This window comes from Heliangelus exortis, chromosome 11, assembly GCF_036169615.1.
Source record: "Heliangelus exortis chromosome 11, bHelExo1.hap1, whole genome shotgun sequence".
NCBI classification, from domain to species: domain Eukaryota; kingdom Metazoa; phylum Chordata; class Aves; order Apodiformes; family Trochilidae; genus Heliangelus; species Heliangelus exortis.
Genome location: NC_092432.1, coordinates 2427502 through 2445382, shown reverse-complemented (window position 1 = coordinate 2445382; position 17881 = coordinate 2427502). Strand labels below are relative to the sequence as shown.

Sequence of the window (17881 nt, the reverse complement as noted above, 5' to 3'; positions counted from 1 at the left end):
AGTCACAATTACTGCTAGAAAACTTAGCTTCATTTACCAGAGATGGAGTTCCACTTTAATGTTCACTTTAAATGTGCTTACAGATTCCTCAATCCTCTAAAAGCGAGATCAGGTTTCACCGATACTCTAAATATTTGATTTTTTAAAAAGGAAAAGAGAAACAGGAGACTCTTACAAAGTTAAGGTTGTATGCTAGACACACAAACCAGAAATAATCCATTTACTCCCCCTCGACCTTCCCCGGCTAGACTAACTCAATTCGTTTTCCTAAACCACCAGACACATGCCAAGATTAAATATTTGTGTTTAATCATTCAGAAAGTGAAAGATTATGGACTGTAATGTAACACTCTTTACGGAAACCTCTAGTTGTGCAACAGTTCCAGAAAGAAAAAAAAAAATAAATTGTGAAATGAAATGAAAAAGCTGTCCAGAACACCACGCTTCTATTAAATTAAAACAAAACAAAAAACTTCAGGACTAAGAGCCAAGTCGAGACCTCATTTTTAGCAAATCAGCATTCTCAGAGGTGGCACATTTTTAAGTGCAGCCCGTTTGAAATGACTCCAGAACCACGACCATTACTAGGAAGTTATTAAATATCATCCCCTGGCCAGCAACTTCTGTTACATGAGGACACCATGACGGCACAAAGATAAAAATGTCAGGGCTAATTTTTACCATCGCCTGGATCCAGGTACACGCTAGTCCAGCCTGCGAGAGCCAAAGGGAAAGTCGCGATAGGAAAGTCGCGATAGGAAGAGGCAGGCACAAGGCTCAACGCTACCTGTGCGATTCCAATTGACGCAGCGTGGAAGAAATCGCACATTTATTTAGGGAACACACACATTTTGGGAGGTTTCTCCCTCAGCAGCTCTCCCCCTACCCTCCTGCCTTTGAAACACGTCAGGTCAGCAGCCTGGGCTGAGGCGAGGCAGGGCTGAGGCGAGGCAGCTCTCTCTCCGCCCTGAGGAGATTCTTCCCCAGCGGCCCCGCAAGCCGGGCCCGGGGGTGGGCTCGGCCATGGCCGCGGACTGGCGGGAAGCATCCAAAGTTTTTTTTTTTCCCCCCCCCTCCCCCTCTTCCCACCGCGGCCCAGCGGAAAGTTACCGCCATCCCCGCGCTCCCCTCAGCCCCCTGCCCGCCCTCCCTCGCCCCCGCCCCGGTGCTGACAGCCCAGCTCCCCGGCAGCCCCGCCGCGGGAAAGCAGCCGCCCCGACCCATACTCGCGATAGCGCCCGCCCCGCGATATCTCCTCGAGAGAAACCCCCCCTTCCCCCCCCCCCCCTTCCCGTGATGACAGCCCGGGCGCGCTCCCTCACCGCCCCGCAGCCCCTCACCTCAGGCGGGGGCCGCGCTCCCCGGGGCAGGGGGAACGGCCGCCGGCGCCGAGGGTGAAGAGGGGGGAAAAGGGGAGGGAAGGGGGGGGGGAAGAAGGAGGGGAAGCGCGCCCGATCCCCGCGCTCTTATCTCATCCTAGCGGAGCCCGACTCGCCTTCGCCTCCTCCCCGCCGTGTGGGCGTCTCAGGCGGGATCCCCCCTCCTCTCCGCGCCGCCTCCTCTCGCCGCCATCTTGGCTGTCACGGGGGGTGGGTGGGGGGGAGGCGGGCACCGACTCGTGACCGCGGCGGGGAGGGCTCCCGGCGGGTCCTGCTGCTCCGCTGGCCGCTCCCCGCCACGCCTCACCCGGGACCGCCGCCCCCCTCTCCTTTGAGGACTCCTTGGGGGTGAGGGGCCTCGGTCCGGCAGCCTCGCTTCTCCCCTTTCCCTCCTCAGGGAGCGGCGGTTCGGAGCGGGACGCCCTGGGTGAAACCCTCTCAGCACCGCCTAAAATGGGACGCGCAGACCCTGGGGCCCGATTCTTTCTCCCCCCTCACACGCACACTCCGCCCCACAAGCGTCTCCCGCCCTCCTGCAGCACCTTTCATTTAAACAGAAATTAATCTCCGGCCCAAATACGCCAGTTTTTCGCTCACCTGCGGCTCCCGTCGGCAGGACCCGGAGGAGGTGCCGGCTGCCTGGAAAACAAGGGGAGAGAAAAACGAGTGATTTCTTTTTTTTTTTTTTTTTTTTTTTCCCCTGCAGCCTTGATGTAACCCGCACCACGTTGTTGCATCAACGACTTGGAAAAGAAGCCGAGACAAAAATAATCTTTTAAGAACGTGCAGCTAAGATTAGTGCAGCGTGTCAAGATGCTGCTGAGCACAATCAAATCAGTCCTCACCACAGAAATACTGATTTTTCTGGCACCTCATGGACTGGGCTTCAAAATTTTATGCCAATGTGCTATTTTTGAAGTGCTGTTTCAGGGATAGGCTCCAACCATGCAATTTTGGCTTTTAATTCAAGCTTCCCTCGGTTCTGGACATTTGTCTGCAGGGTTTAAGATGTGGCTGGTTATAAAGATAGAAAATTCATGTGAAGTTCTGAATCTGGACTGTAAATGCTTATGTATGTTCAAACCTACTGTATCCCTCTGAAAAATCTGACCAAACAGGAGAATATAAAAGCAAAAAGTACAAAATGAGACTTAATTTTTTCTTCTTTTTTTTTTTTTTTCCCCACATACTTTTATTAAGATGACTGTTTATAGCAGAAAGGTTGCTCCTCCTACCCCCATGAAGGAAACAGAGCAGCTGACACAAGACAACCTCTACCCATGTGCAAGCCTGCACATGCAGACACAGCTTTGTGCTGCCAGGTTTAATGTTTGTGAGCTGAGTCTGTGCTTTTTTTTTTTTTTTTTTTTTTTTTTTAACTCAACAGACAGCATACTGACCACAGAATGTGTCAAACCCTTTATCCAAGGCAGGAACCAGAAGAACAATGTTGCCCATTCCTTGTATTTCCATGTAAAATATATTTCTAGACATGCTCATAAGGATGTTTTCTCTCTCAACAGTATATACTTTTCCTTCCCACTCTTTATTTGCAGCAAGGTGGGCTGTGTTCTGTAGTGAGCCCTTAAATTATATATTGAGCCGGTAGAAGCTTTTCCTAAATCCTTTGACAGTTTCTGGTCTATTTTAGTCCTAAAAAAGTTTTTGGTTTGTTTTGTTTCAAATAAATAGCAAAAATGAAGTCCACCTTCTGGCCCATGTTAGTAATATGGATAGTTAAGCTATTCCGTGCTTGCTGCCCTTGCTTGTTTCTCATGTAAGAATAGCTTTTAGGCTTCAGCTTTAACATCCAAGATTAATGGGTCTATTGCAACTTCTGAGAGTATTGTTTCAGCTGCCTGTAAACTGAGGCAAAATCTCCACGTTGATATATGAATAGTTCACCTCACAAAGTTAAGGTTCATAGCTATTAAAATATTCCTGACTATTTCTAAACGGAAAGTTCAATTTTACAGAAACATTACTCTTAAACATTTTGTAGCAATTTTTGTACTTTTCAGCACTTGTCACGGGTAAATCTTTGCAGAGACATCTTTGATTTGCTGTTAATTTATAGCCTGACCTGTTTATTTCCCTCCATCATTTTTGTCCTTCTAGGACTGAACTGCATTTAATTACATACTGTGTCAATGTCAACAAATTGCAGTCAGCGATGCGGATCTCATCCTGCAAGGCCTGATCCAAGCACCACACTAAATAGTTTCTCCCCAGTCCTACCATCACAGCTAACACAGTGCTTATCTCTGTCCTGTCTTTCTTGTTCTTACATCTCCCCCTCCCTCCCACCCTATTCCATCAGCCTCCTCTGCTTTTTTTCTCCATGACCTACCTGCTGCTCGCCTGCTCTCTCTCTCTTGGCTGTGGCACACTTTCCTCCCCACCAGCACATTTAATTGCAATGTTCCATTTCATTAGGAGCTCGTCACCACCTCTGTCAAGTCACCTTCCCTAACCTATCTAGCCACAGAGCTTTCCTGCACAGCTTGTCATCAATTTTCCACATTACAGCCTGTCCAAAGGCATGTGAAAAAGGGGGCTATGAAAACTCATGATTATAGCACAGTATTTATTTCTGAATAAAGAGCAGCATCAGTGAATAGTGTTACTGTACAGGCAGAGACAGATCTACTGTGTGCCCAGCTCCTGCAGGCTCCATTGCACAGAAATCTATCTGTGTCACTCAAACAAAGACCTTCCCTTCGTGGGGACATCCTTCATTTCCAAGCAGTGGTCTCTGCATGTATATGGAGGCTGACCCCAAGATCATGAAGTCAACAGAAGTCTTGCTTTTAATTCCAGTTAACACTGAATCAGATTCTTGTTGTGCATAAGTTAATTAAAGAAGTTAACAACTGCAGGTGGGCAGGCACCAACCATAGTTCATGTGGTATTCTGCTGCCTCTCAAGTGCTGGGTGGAGCACTGTCAGGCAGATGCAGCCTCCCCAGGAGTGCAGCTGGGGAGAGGTGCAGGGTTTCTATGGAGTGGCAGCCACAGAACCATTTTTTTTCCCCAAGTGGCAACCCCAAATTTCTAGCTTGTGGCACCAAAGTAGCTTTCAAAGTGTGGTCCAGCTTATTTTAAGTGTGTTTGACGCATGGGTAAACTCAAGCAAGGCAAAGGACAAGTGGCAGATGGTCAGTGACAGAGCCAGGAATGGAACGGACAACTTCCCTTTCCCAGGACGTGGTTTTCACAGACTTTGTCCCAGGATTATGAGATCTGGCTACTTCTAATTAATGAAGCAGTGGTTACTATTCAGAGTATTTCCTGGCACAGACTGGCTTCCATGAGCAAAACCATTTCAGTTTCTTACATACACATTTTGGGGCTTAACCTGTGTGCTTTCTGACCAGTTTTGTGCCCGCTGAACTCTCCTGGCTGTGCTACATGAACAGCTCATTTACATCTAAGAAGGAGTCTGCAAAAGAACCCAACCTAATATCTTCCAAAAGAGACACAACATATCTTGGTAAAAATAACTATGAAGAGAATGACAGTGAATAATTGTAAACTATGTAACTAGCAAGAAAACAACACTGAGTTCCAGAGGATGAATTTCCTTACCCTGTCCAATAACCCACTTCACGGTGCAGTACTGGATCTACATCAGGAGGGTTATGCAATGAAATGGAGCCTTTGGCAAGCTGGAACCACACTGGAAATGAAGCAATATCATCGTGAGGGTTTTTTTATGTGTGCACATTTGAAAATCTGGAACTTATCCTTTTTTGACATTAAGAGATTGTCCCTACTTGGAATGATTCGAGTCTAGGACAGCTTGTGAAATAATAAAGTATTTACATATTATGGAGCAGTATATACAGTATTATACAGTATATAAAGTATTTCTGAAATGCTTTTGCACTCCAGGGAAGCTACTGATTATAAATTATAAAAGAGGCAATAGAATATCATGCATGCATATATATAAAAGAAGAGGTTTTAGACCCTTCTCTAGATAAGAACTTACTGAAGCAGCTACAAATATGGGGTAATGAGGTTGAATACAGGGCCTGATCCAAAGGCCACTGAACTCAGCAGAAGCACTGCAAAGGGGTTCATTAGGTGCCAGAGTCAGGTACATAATGAATTACAGTTCACAAAATGTAAATAAAGAAAGCTGATGTGTATGAGTAAGGATAAAGTCAAAGTGCAGTGTCTAGGCATCCCACTTAGACCAAAAGAGGTCCAAGCAGTTACACTTTGTCAGGAAGGATTTATTGCCAATGTTTATGTGAGAGTTTGAAGTCTCAAAGGCACAGAAATGCTGGGAAATGAAAGGGTAAAGAAAATATATCCAAACAGGAAACAAGTAATTTCTATGAATAAAAAATCTGACATAAACTTACTGTCATTTCACTTTTCAGTGCTGATTTGCTTCCTCTGGATTTCAAAGTGTGCACTGGAGAATTTAGACTGTGCATCATAAAGTTTCCTGGCAAGTAAGTACTGTACAGCTGGAGTACAGCTCTGGAATGGCTCCTCCTGTAGACACTGGAAGCTCTGGAACAAATATTTGCAGCAGATTTTTTGAGAATGGGACAGGAGAAGGGTTGCTTGAAGATGGTGCAAATCCTAATTCATGTACAAAACCCAACCTGTTGTCTGTTCCAGCACTGACCTGTTTTAAGTATTGCTCTCATCAGTAAAGCAGGATGACAAAAAGCTTCTCTTTGTGGAGCAATATCAGGAAGGAAATTATGCAGGCAGATTTGCCAGCATTGTAAGTGTACACATAGATACTGCTGTTTTGTTGCTATTTTCAGGAGCCCCTGTGCCCTCAGGAGTGAGAGTAAGGACTGAACTGCTCTCACTCCATCAGCTTTAAAGGTCTGATTTGGACTGAAGCTCGTTGGCCCAGCTGGAGGTGATTTCTGCAAATATTTGTCTTTTCTCTGAATCAGTCCAGCTTCTCACTAAGAGTCACACCACATGAGACTGTGGTACTGCAGGTGTCTTCTCTCACTTCAGATATAAAATCACTTTCCTTCACTAAAGATCTCTGTTCCTTGTTATTTGCCTTATTACTGATTTTCAGACCATGCCTAGGCCCAGTGATTGCAGTTCAGGTATCTAAATGTTCCCCACAGTTTTTTCTTGCTAAGATATTTCTTGCTAAGACTTCAGACTCTAAACTCCTGTGTATTCCTGCTGCTTAAATTTTTTGTGGTTTATTCTAGAGATCACTTAAATCATGATGGGTTAAGTGAAGTATATCTATCAGGTAACCACTTCTCAGGAGTACTATTAGGCTTAATTAATGTTTGTAGAACAATATTGAGGCTCTCAAGAGAAGCAGATATAAATGTGCAAAGAATTCTAATTAATTTAAAACTACCTCATTTTTTAGTAAATGGCTAACACACTTAAGCTGAGATTCTCCAAGTAAACCAAACTTAGTTGATTCTCAGACAAAAACATTCTGGAATCTGGGTTTCCCTTTACTCTTACCACTGTATGATGCATTTTGATTTTTATTGTCCTTTGATATAATCAGACCTTGGTTTAGTTTAGGAAACCCTGTCCAACCTATGTAAGTCAAGTTAAATAAAATGAATTACCAGACAACTGAATTAATAAACTCAAAAACAATCCACAACACCATTTGTTTTTAATACATCAAGCATCTGAACCATAAAGCCTGTAATTACTATTATGGAATAATCTCCATATTTATTTATAAGGCTTCTCATTTACATAAATCATCGTTATCTGGAAATAAAAACAGATCATTAAAATTCAGCAAACTGACAAGCCAGCTTGAGATCAGTCAAGATGCACTGAAGAGATTTGCAAGACTCCTTGTTTGAAACCCTTCTGAGAGAAAAATCTCTGCTTGTATTTCTAAAGCAGTGTCCTGTTTAAGCCTGTTCAGGAGCAGTGCTTCACCCACATGACATCACCAAACAGAACAGTTATTTTCTGGTGAGAAACACTGGTGAGAAAACATTGGGCCACTCTTCTCACCAACTGCCATGGAGGATTTCCAAGAAAATGCATCTGACACATCTGCACTGAAAATCCCACCCAGATTTTACTTGATGCTAAAAATTTTTCCTGCTTTTCTGAAACTCTGCAACATTTCAAAATACTTTTCTAAATACTTCTAAATACTTTCAATACCTACAGTACACTCAATATTTTCAAGACTTTGGATCTAGCCAGAAAACATGTTAGGCAGAGAAGAAGAAGAAGGAAAAAAATGGCATTTCCTTATATCCATTTGCAAGCTAGATTCATTATTTCTTAACTATTAGTTCGTATTTAAAAATATGTCCTGGTTGATTAAAAGAATGTATTGCAGGCACTACTGTCAGTGCTTTTGAGCATTTAGTTGTTTGTTGTTTTTTTTTTTAATGTAGAAAAGAAAACAGCAATTTCTAAGAGGCTACATCTACAGAACATATTAAAAAAAAATACTGCAATTGCCCTTTTAAATCAGACCTATGTCTGCCCTTTCCAGTGTAAGATACTTCTTTGAGGTGCAAGTGTAAACCCTCCAGAGTAAGGCAATACACCACAATCTACCCTGTCTGGACAATTTTCTTATTAATTCCTAGAGAATGGAGGTTGGCTCAAGTACTGAGTCATGAGGATTTCATCTCAAGATAGATATTTTTAGTATCTGCTATTTTATCTTGGGTGCTTTAAAAATCTGTATCACTGCCCATCTCCTCTCCTAATTATCTGAAATTCTTTTCCTCTGTTAATAGCTTTGGAATGTTCCCTTAGATTACTACAAGTACTGCCCTTATTCTGCTGGGTCCTAATTACATTCATCTATTGATTTGGTCAGGTAAGAGGATACTCATTTAAAATGTGAGCAACTTCTGAGAAACAAAGGCAAAACAAAGTAGCAACATCAAATCTCACCAGTGAGTCACCACCAATATAGGGCAGCCCAAGCTTCTGCTCTTTTCTCAGCTCTCTCAGGATTTGATACAGCTTAAATAAAGGACCACCTAAGCTCGACAGGCCCCTTGTGTAGTCAGAACTCAAACTTCTGCTTGTTCAAACCCCTCGTGTAGTCAGAACTCAAACTTCTGCTTGTTGTCCCTTGCTGTAACACTGCTGGCACCTCAGCATGGAAGTTTAGAGGAGATGGACATTTTCTTAGCAACTGGGCCACAACCTGGAGCTGACCAAGGAGACAAGACTGAACACAAACCAAAGCACCTTGAAAGTAAACCATGAAACCTATTTGTTTAATCCAGGATGCTCCAAAGAATACTATGGATCCACACAGTCTCAGCCATGGAAATCTCAAAATCACTGTTCTAAGAGAAGAGGGAGTGACACCTCTGATCAGGTTCATACCTGAGAGAGGCCCTCTGCTGCTGCAAGAGTGAGGAGCTCTCTGTAATGACCTTGGTAGCAAGAAGGGTGGGTTTAATTCAACTGCTTGACCACCTCCTTTGAAAAAGTATGACCAAATGTTGGTGTAATGGAAGTCATTTGTGCAACCAAGTTTGAATGTCACTCATAATGACAGAACAAAATTATCTTAATACATGGCATGGAAAAAAAATAGTAAAAAGCACAGTCTGATTCTTAATGCAAAAAAGAATACTTTAGTATAAATCATAAGATTGGAGGAAACGTCCTTGGCAAGTGAATTTGTTCCATGCTGCTGATGGTTCCTGTTAGTGACAGGGATTTTTTTTTTCAAGAAGAAAACAATGGAAAACAGATTAAATGCATTTACCAGAAGGCCAGGCAATGGCAGCTTTTTCAAAATGTCAAGTGTGCAGAGTAGAGTCAATTTAAAAAAGAATTAATTATTTAAACTAAATTAATTTGACTACAATAAAGATCTATTAGACCATCTCATCCATTCTGCTCTCTATTCTGCTGCCCCTTACAATCTAAATACTGACCTCTATTTTCAAATATTTCAACTGAAAAAAAAAATCCCTTGCCCAGTGCTAGTAACAGCATATTGCTTCTAAAATTTATTTACTGTATTTTTAAATAAATTTACTGTTTACTACAACAGCCCCAATCCAAAGGGCAGGCCAAACTGGAAGGGATCCTATAGAAGGTCCAGTGAGCAACAATTCATTAATGATACTTAAATTTAACTTTTGTAGAGCTATTGTAATGTTGGATTTCTTAAACTATTTTTTAGACTGTCATGTTTTTGTCATGCGAGGGGAATGACTAATGTACATATGGAAAAATTTGAGGGAGTTCTTAGAAACCATAATATTTTACTTGATCATTCATAACCAAAGAAGTAAAGAACTGCTCACCGTGTGGCTCTCGCGCAGCTTGTGTTGGATCTCCATAGTTACACTTGGCACAACAAGCACAAACCCAAAGTGTCTTTGCAGGGCTGATAAGCAGGCAGGAAGCAAGCAAACATCTGCTACAGCTTTAGATGGTTTTGCCTTCAGCAACCACGGAAAAACTTCAGGCTCTGCATTCCATGTACTGCTCGCTTGGCCTTTGACACTAGCAGCTGTTGAAGAGGAGATGTAAAATGTTTTACCTACAGAAAAGGAGGTGCTTTGTTTTCTAAAGGAGTACTGGGATGTTTAATAGGGTTTTTTTCTTTTCATTTTCTGATCACTAGAAACACTGCATAGTAGACACTGCAGATGGAGTTATCTCCTAAAGGTCAACCACTTCCTATTTTACAATTTTTTTTTTCCAGTGTTCTGTTTTCCTTCCCAAAATGGCTTTGTTTTGTTTTGTTTTGTTCTGTTCTGTTTTAAACACCAAAAAAAAACAATTGCCCCATCTACTGAATAGTAATTATAATCATCATAAGCATTGCAAGGAAACCATGTGCTTCCCTGAATCTGGGCTGGGGCTTCCAGTCCAGGCAATCTGTCTTCTTGTAGCTTAACAGCATTTCTATAGCATAGACAGCTCAAGAACAGAGTTACACGAAATTAATAACAACCAACTGTGAGCAAACTATTTCTTTGGTTAAAGAAAGACACGTTGAACATGATGTTTGAAAAATGAGCTCAGCCATACAGCACAGATTTGCACCCTCTGCTCCAGTCAGCCCTCCACTGAAATCGTATTTTTATTTGCATGGAAAACTACTAACAGAGAACAACTGTCAGCATCATATTTCTTAGAGTGTTGAGGCCCATGTACTGCAAATGCACCTTTATGTACTTCCTCAGATGCTGCAAGTTTGCCTAGAAAATTACAACAGTTGGGATGAAATCAGATTTATCCATATACAGTAAATCCTTCAGGTCTGACACAATGAAATGAAAATGGGTTTCAGAGTAACAACAAGAAAGACAAAGACACTACTCCAGATTTATGTTAAACGTAGCTGAGAAGAGAATTTTGCTCAGAAATTGTGTGTTCTATGCTTTGGAATCATATGCAGTCGTTTTATATGTTCTATTCTTAAACTGCAGATGGATGCTGTTTTGCCAGAAAATAAATGAAATACAAAGATGACTTCAAACATCTGCAGAAGCCATGCTGACGCTCAAAGAAACATCAAGTGACTTTCCTAGGGAGACCATAAAAGCAGACACAGTGATCAAAGCAAGAAAATACAAGATTCTTACTTCATCTCTAATACAAGATGCTGTCTCTGTCTAGGGCCAGGAGCTTACCTGGCACAGAGATGTTCCAATAGTCTGCAAATCAGGTATATGAGGCTGACACTTGGGCAGTATTTAGTTAGCTAAATATGGAAACATCCACAAAGATAGTTGATTTTAGACTTTGAGACTCACAAATGACTGCATCAGGTTATTATTATTATTATTATTATTATTGAATAATATTAATAATACTAGAAGTAGTAGTAGCAGTAACATAGTAATTTTGGTAGAGCCTTCTGGAAACTCTCTGCAGAGAACAGCAAATTACATCTGCTCTGTAGAGTGTGTTCTCCAACAGGCAAGAGAAAAACATGATGCAAAACACTGAATGAATTTGTGCTTGTGGCAAATACCTTAATAACTCTGTGATTCTGGTTTTATGAAGCCAAAAGGAGTAGCTGGGTATGAAAACAGTCTATAAAAAGCAGGTACGGCTGCATTATTTGAACAAGCACATTTCTATTATCTTCTGGATTTCACAGGGAACTGAGTTTTTTAAACTGCATTCCTACTAGAATAATAAAATATCTGCCTTGAACTGTGTGCACATTGCACCTAATCAGCCTGGAGATGGGCCAAAACTTGAAGCAGTCTTTAGGAGAGCTGCAGAATCAATACATCAGTTCCCATTAATTCAGAGTCAGAGGAATGTATACCTGTCTGAAGCATGTGCATTCCCTGCAGAGATGAACTAAAATAGGCATCTTCTCTCTTTGTGTCTGTTTGTGCTTTTATCAAATTTTCAGTTTTGCTTCTTAAGCTACAGGACCAGATGGCTCCCATGCATAATGCACTGAATCATGGCAAGGCTCAAGGTATTTGTTATGTGTAACAGCAAACACATGCACTGGACCAGGTTAAAGCCTTTCACAGTCAGCATATGGTGCATGCTGCATATGGATGGTGCTACAGCAGGTACCTATGTATACATACAGTTGGAAGATTGGAGTGTCTGTTCTTCTTGCAGGTTGTCAAGAAAATGACTGTTACACCTTCAACACAAATAGCAAGAAATAGAGGCAGGGAAGTAACACATGGCAGAGGACAGATGCTAGGTGCTTCCTGGGATGCACAATGCCTGATGGCAAGGAATCCTGATGGGCCAAGGGCAGGAGGGTCTTGTTCCCTCCCTGATTTCCCATTGCAGCTTGTCATTAAGCTGGTGCTGACACTTTGCCCAGTGCCTGGTTGCAGTGCCAAGAGCTGTGGGCAGAATTTCTGGCCACGAAGCAGCTAGTAACCAGGAGATAACCTCATTGTTTGAGAGCATCTTTGTCCTGGCATTTTTTAAATGGAAAAAAAACCTCATTTTTTTTCCTCACTTGCCTCACATAGATCTGGGGTGAACCCAAGATGTGGCAGCCCTATGAAACTCGAGTGAATGAGAGGGGTGTTTGCAGATGCAACAATCAGTGCTCAGCAGAGGGTGAGGCTGTCAGCTTTATACAGAACATGATTTGAGCTTCAGTGACAAAACCATAACACTCACCCTGAAGTCATCCCTCACTGATAGATTGCTAACACTCAATTCTGAACACTAAAAGACATTGGAATAATGAAAGACAGGTTTTAGATACCTGTTTCAAAGAAGTCTAGTTTGCCATGCTGGGATTCAATGCAAGTAATAGATCCTAAGGTGGCTGAAGCATGTCCCAAATAGGATGATTTGATACCCTGTGTGCACTCTGGGTTGTGAAATGAAGGAGCAGCCAAGCATCTCCAGTGGCCACACTCCACTGGAAGTATTTTCTGGGATGAGAAAATTATCCTCTGGCTATTTTTTTTGGCCCGATTTTCATAGGATGCATTTGACATGTTCTCTGTGTTGGGAGTGAGAGGACACCTCATCAGTGGGTGCTGTGCTGGCCTCAGCAGGCAGGAGTGCTGGCAGGCATTGGGAAGTCCATTAGTGATTGGAACAGTGACCAGGAATGTCAAAACTGCAGCCTGAGCAGAGCAGCTCTGGTGAAGGTTAACGCCTGCTGCCACCACCTTTGAGGTCAGCACTGGGCTCACTTTAGCAGTCCTATAAATAGGTGCCCAAGGTTGACTGAAAAGAGGATTTGGCTCCAGCAGATCTTGCTTAGCATTCCCAAGAGAGGAAGGCTAAGGAATTCTTTTCCTTTTTCTCTTCCAGCCTCTAACATTGAGTTGGTTTCTGTGGGAAACATTAGTGGCATTTGGCCAAAGAGCTGCCCCTGGGAGCCAGATGTCCTGCTGTGCCCCACAAACCATACATATGCATTTCCTCAACCTGCAAACCCAGACCTAATTCCACGAAAGACTTAAGTAATTCCTCACTGGCACAACTAGGGAAAAAGCCCAAAGAAACCTTGAGCCTAATTGCTTGAAAAGAGAAGGACACCTGCTGGATTTATAGGGAATATCTTTGGGATTACGAGCAACATTTTGTCATTTTCTTGGCAAAACTATGAATGTATTTCTAGAGGAATCATTGAAATATCAGAGTTTCTATTGAATAAATTAACCTTCTTACAGCTGTTACAGCCTCCAGTTTGCCTGAAGAAGTTACTGCACCCTATAAAAAACCTAACAAGTATTGTTTGAATGACTTGAGAAACAACAATCATGGGGAACTGGATGGTTCCCAAGGTCTGGGAACAGGAGGAAAGGTATTCTGCCAGATCAAAGCCATCCCAGTTGTTCCATTTGACAGCTCTCTAATGATCCTAACTAGCAAAGTTTTATAGTCTCAGCCTGGCTACCCAGATAATTGTACAGCTTCACAAGCAACACCGTGCTGAGGACAGCCAGCCAGCTCCATTGGTTGTTTCAGCAGTGAATAAATTGGCCACAGAAATCAAACTGCCTTCTTCATTCCCCTGGGCTGCTCTTTTGAATCCAAATTAGAAGATGATGGGATATGTGATAATGCTTGCACTGCTGTCATTGACATTGTGTTTGGTAGCAATACTCCTATTAAATACACCAGCATCAGGCAGATTCTGGCCCTAGATAGGAAATAAGACCCTGTGGTTGAGTCTAGTCAGAGGAAGAAGGTTTTAAGCCATGTCTCAGATACTATATCTTGGCCAATAATTATCCCAGAGCTGCCACTTTATCTTGCTAATACGTCTCTGGAGGCAGCAGACACAGACAAGGAGATGTGTGTTGAGTCCAAAATAGATGCAGGAAGGTGATGACTTCATTTTGACAGTCATCACAAGAAACACCAAGTCATTGAGTCTGTAGCATTCAATTCCTGTTCCCAAAACATGCTGAAAACCTTCCCTGCTGCTTACCGTGAGCTTGAACTCGTGAAAAAATTACTCCAGATGATGAATTTTTCTAGAGCTGCTCCCCCTTCCCACTCTTTCTTCAGTGCTGCAGATATCCCTAGAGAAGAGAAACAACAAGGTGAAGTTTGATTTTGGATGGGTCACCATTCAGATCCAGGCCCTCTTTTATTCCAGCTCTAGGATTGGGAAAGAAAATGCTGGTTTATAGAAAATTATTTTAATTTGGTCTATTTCTTCTTATAAATTCTTTTCTTCTTTAAGCTGTAAAACTAGAAAAAGGAGACAGTGGTTCTGGAATTCAAGTGAGTTATCAATAGAAAAATTCCTGTTGACTCTATGCATTTTCATTACTCCTACCTCTGTCAAGAAATTACCTGAAAAACAGAACTCTTTCTACACCATAGACCCCTTAATTTCATCCACCTCTCTTAAAAAAAGAGAGGTGTATATTTTATTTCAGTGGATGGTTTTTATACTTTAAGGTTTTTTTTCTGACATATCAAGCTCAGGGTAGTGCATGCAAGGAGGATGCTTTTCTCTCATTTAGCAGCTAGATTGGAAAGCTTGAATTATCTCTGCATAATTGCAAGGGTTCGTGGATTGTTAGGAAATTGCAAAATATTGATTGGGTTTTGCCCTTAGGAAATATTTCTCCTCTGATAAAACAGAGTAGGTTCTGGGGGGTTGCTTTTGTCCTTCCTGCCTTCTGCCCCAGGGAAGCCAGTGGCTCCTTTCATATGGGAAATGGCAATTTGGGTCAACAGCAATTCAAGGACAATTTTGAACTTTTCCTTTTTCCAGTTCCAAATCTTTCCCTGAGGTTTGCAAAGTGATGGTCTTTGCAAATTGTGAACAGGGATTTCTGAGCCAGAAAAGCTGGGACCAGCAGCAACTACTGTCCACCCCTCTTCCCTGTTCTTTGTTTTCCATGTCAAATACCACTGGTGTATTCTGCAAAGGCACCTTGACCTTGTTGTGGGAAGGCTAAACCCATCATGGATGGTGGCAGATTTTCCCCTTTATTAAGCCAGGATTTCTCAGGAGGTGGTGGAGGGATGGAAGTGGGAGAACAAAGTGAGAATTGGGTGCATTGAGACTGATGCACAGTGCCTGGGGCTGAGAAGCTGAGGGCTGATAGCTCTGACACACATCTGCCCATTAATGGTGTGGCTGGGGCTTTTTTTGGCAGCTGCTGCATGAATTTCCAGAACAGAACCATAAATATGCAGTTATGAGTGTGACCTCTGCTGCTTTTCTTTGCTAAATTGAACACCCAAGGGCCAGCTGAGTATCACTGCTCAGCTCTGCTCCAGTTGCTCTGAACATGCTGCCTCTGCAAATGGTTGTGCCTAAGTACAAGCTGAAAAATTACAAGATAGCACTAATTCAAGGTTTGCAATGAATTTAGTGTTCCCACAAGGATGACACTAATGGCAATTAACACAGCAGAAATGTCAGTGCTGAGTGACTGTTCTCACATTAAAAGCTGTCAGCCCCAGAGCACACAGTCCTCTGTTATTTCAGGCCTGACCTCTGCTTTTTGGCCGTGTTTCCAAGGCATGGGAGGTGTCCCAGGCCACCCCATAACTACAGCAGAACACTCTGGGAGGGGACACAAGGAAGGAGCAGGGCAGCCAAAACCAGTCTGCCCTGAGAGCAACATTTCCTGAGGTTTGTATATTCCCATCTGTGATTTTCCTGGACAGGAACAAAATTAATCCAGGACTGAACAAGAATATAAAACTTCCTTATTTCTGGAGCTCCTTGCTTGTGTGGTGCTAGCCTCATGCTCTGCTGTCAGTTGACTCCTCTACAGATGCCAAGTTTTTTTTCTGCTGCTTCAGCTTTGCCTCTCTATGCCACGAAGCACCTGATTACAAATGATCAGATGAATTTAAATGGACCTGGCTAGAAATAACCCTTGCTGCTGCTCATATCCATAGCAATCTCCAGAGATTTTCATGTTACAGTGCTCAGTAAAACTGCCTCTGCTTGGTGATGTCTTAAGTTCAACATGTGATAATGGTACAACAATTTAGGGACCATGATTTTTAGCCCAGTCAGGACAGGAATTGTCCTCACTTGGGCCTTTAAGTCTTGTGTAGGACAAGCCAGTTCCAGATGAGGAACATTTGCATTTTGAAGCAAGAGGAAGTAATGCTTAAACAGAGGAAAAATGTAAATAAAGGGTGTTTGCAGGCTTGCAAACAAAATCCAAAACTCAAAAATGAGAACAGCTCTTACCTGAGGATGAGGAAAAATACTTCATCTGTTATTTATTTTTCTTTGTAGAACTAACAGCAATTCTGAAAGATGAAACTGAGCCTGAGAAACATCAAGCAAAAATTAATAGCTTTTTAAACAAGTTCAAATGGGATATGAGAGGGAAACCTTAACTACAGAGTCAGAAATCTATCCCAGCCTCTACACATAGAAGAATCCATTATCAATTTTAATGCACCACTCAGTGCCATATGATTGAAAAGAGAGGCAGAAGCAGGCTGAGCATTTTCAGACTCAGGTTTCTGTATATCCTGGGTTCACTTGGAGATAAAAAGGATGAATCCAAAGACAATGCATACTCCCACAGACCTCACAGCTACACAACCAGAGTACCTTCTGCCCGTGTGAGCTCTGGCTTCTCAATGCCCTCATGGATCTGGCACATGCAATTAATCCCACATGACACCAGAAAGGGGTCTGGGGGATGCAAAGCCCCAAATATTTGGCAGGTTTTGGGCACCTCCAAGAGCCACAGTCTGCCAGGGTACACCGGAGGCTGGCAGGAGGACATGGGGTGTTTGCTTTTCCCTGCTCAGAAGCTCTGAGGCAGCATGAGCTACTTATTTTAAAACGCAGAGGATCAAGTTATTGCTCGTTACTGTTCCAGCAGATGGTAACTGATGCACAGCAGTGCTGCTGATGCCCAGGGGTTACATTCCACACACAGATACAATAACACAGGCACTGACTGCAGAAATGGCAAATGGACTGCTGCTGCTGACAGCAAGCTAGTGGGAAACGAGCAATTTTAGGAGCGTTTTTAATCATCTGGACATGAGAACTATCTTTATCCTCTTTTATTTAGGTCTCAAACCTGTGCCATGGAAAGCTGATAACAAAGCTGGTGTTTCCCATAGCATAGGAGCAGGTGAGGCCCTTGGGAGAGGAGAAGCAAGGTGGGCACTGGGCACAAAGGTGGGGAAGGGACACAAGTTTAGGGCCTCTTTGTACCTCCTCAGCTGAAAGAGCTTGTAGGTGTCTCCAACAATCCCCACCACAGCTCCATTGGCTTCCCGGGCTGCTCTTGACTTGGTTCACAGGTTGGTTCTGCCAGACCCAGGGGGCTTCCCACCAACCCCCCATGGGGGTAGCTCTGGGATACTGGGATAGAACTGTCAGTTACCTGAACAGGCAGGAGAAAAGCACACTCAAAAAAAAAAAAAAAAAAAAAAAGAAACAAACAAACAAACAAAAAAAAAAGCAAAAAAAAAGCAGAAAGTGAAAAAAAGCTGGAGCTCTTAGGTTCCACCGAGATTTGAACTCGGATCGCTGGATTCAGAGTCCAGAGTGCTAACCATTACACCATGGAACCGCGCTGCCACGCATCCCGCCCGCTCCCCACTAGTGCCTTCCCA

At 42.8% G+C, this 17881-nt stretch overlaps 1 protein-coding gene, 1 long non-coding RNA gene and 1 other non-coding gene across 6 annotated transcripts in view; all 3 read right to left on the bottom strand.

The window, feature by feature from the left end:
- DENND4A (DENN domain containing 4A) overlaps nucleotides 1-2000 on the bottom strand; it is a 49722-nt gene extending 47722 nt beyond the window's left edge. For 2 of the 4 annotated variants that reach the window (XM_071754145.1, XM_071754148.1), the window contains exon 1: nucleotides 1496-1617. The gene's annotated coding sequence lies outside the window, so the exon portion shown is untranslated. Of the gene's footprint in view, nucleotides 1-1340; nucleotides 1618-1976 lie in introns of those variants that run through there. The other 2 variants (XM_071754147.1, XM_071754146.1) reach the window with 2 other exon arrangements.
- Nucleotides 2001-3968: 1968 nt separating this feature from the next.
- On the bottom strand, nucleotides 3969-16575 carry LOC139800745 (uncharacterized). The gene is made up of 5 exons (XR_011727900.1): nucleotides 16488-16575; nucleotides 14247-14340; nucleotides 9655-9863; nucleotides 5752-5905; nucleotides 3969-5057 (listed from the first exon to the last, which is right to left on the bottom strand). It is a non-coding gene; the product is annotated as an uncharacterized lncRNA (long non-coding RNA).
- A 1191-nt stretch (nucleotides 16576-17766) lies between these two features.
- TRNAQ-CUG (transfer RNA glutamine (anticodon CUG)) lies at nucleotides 17767-17838 on the bottom strand. The gene has a single exon. It is a non-coding gene; the product is annotated as a tRNA-Gln (tRNA).
- Between the last annotated feature and the right edge of the window lie 43 nt (nucleotides 17839-17881).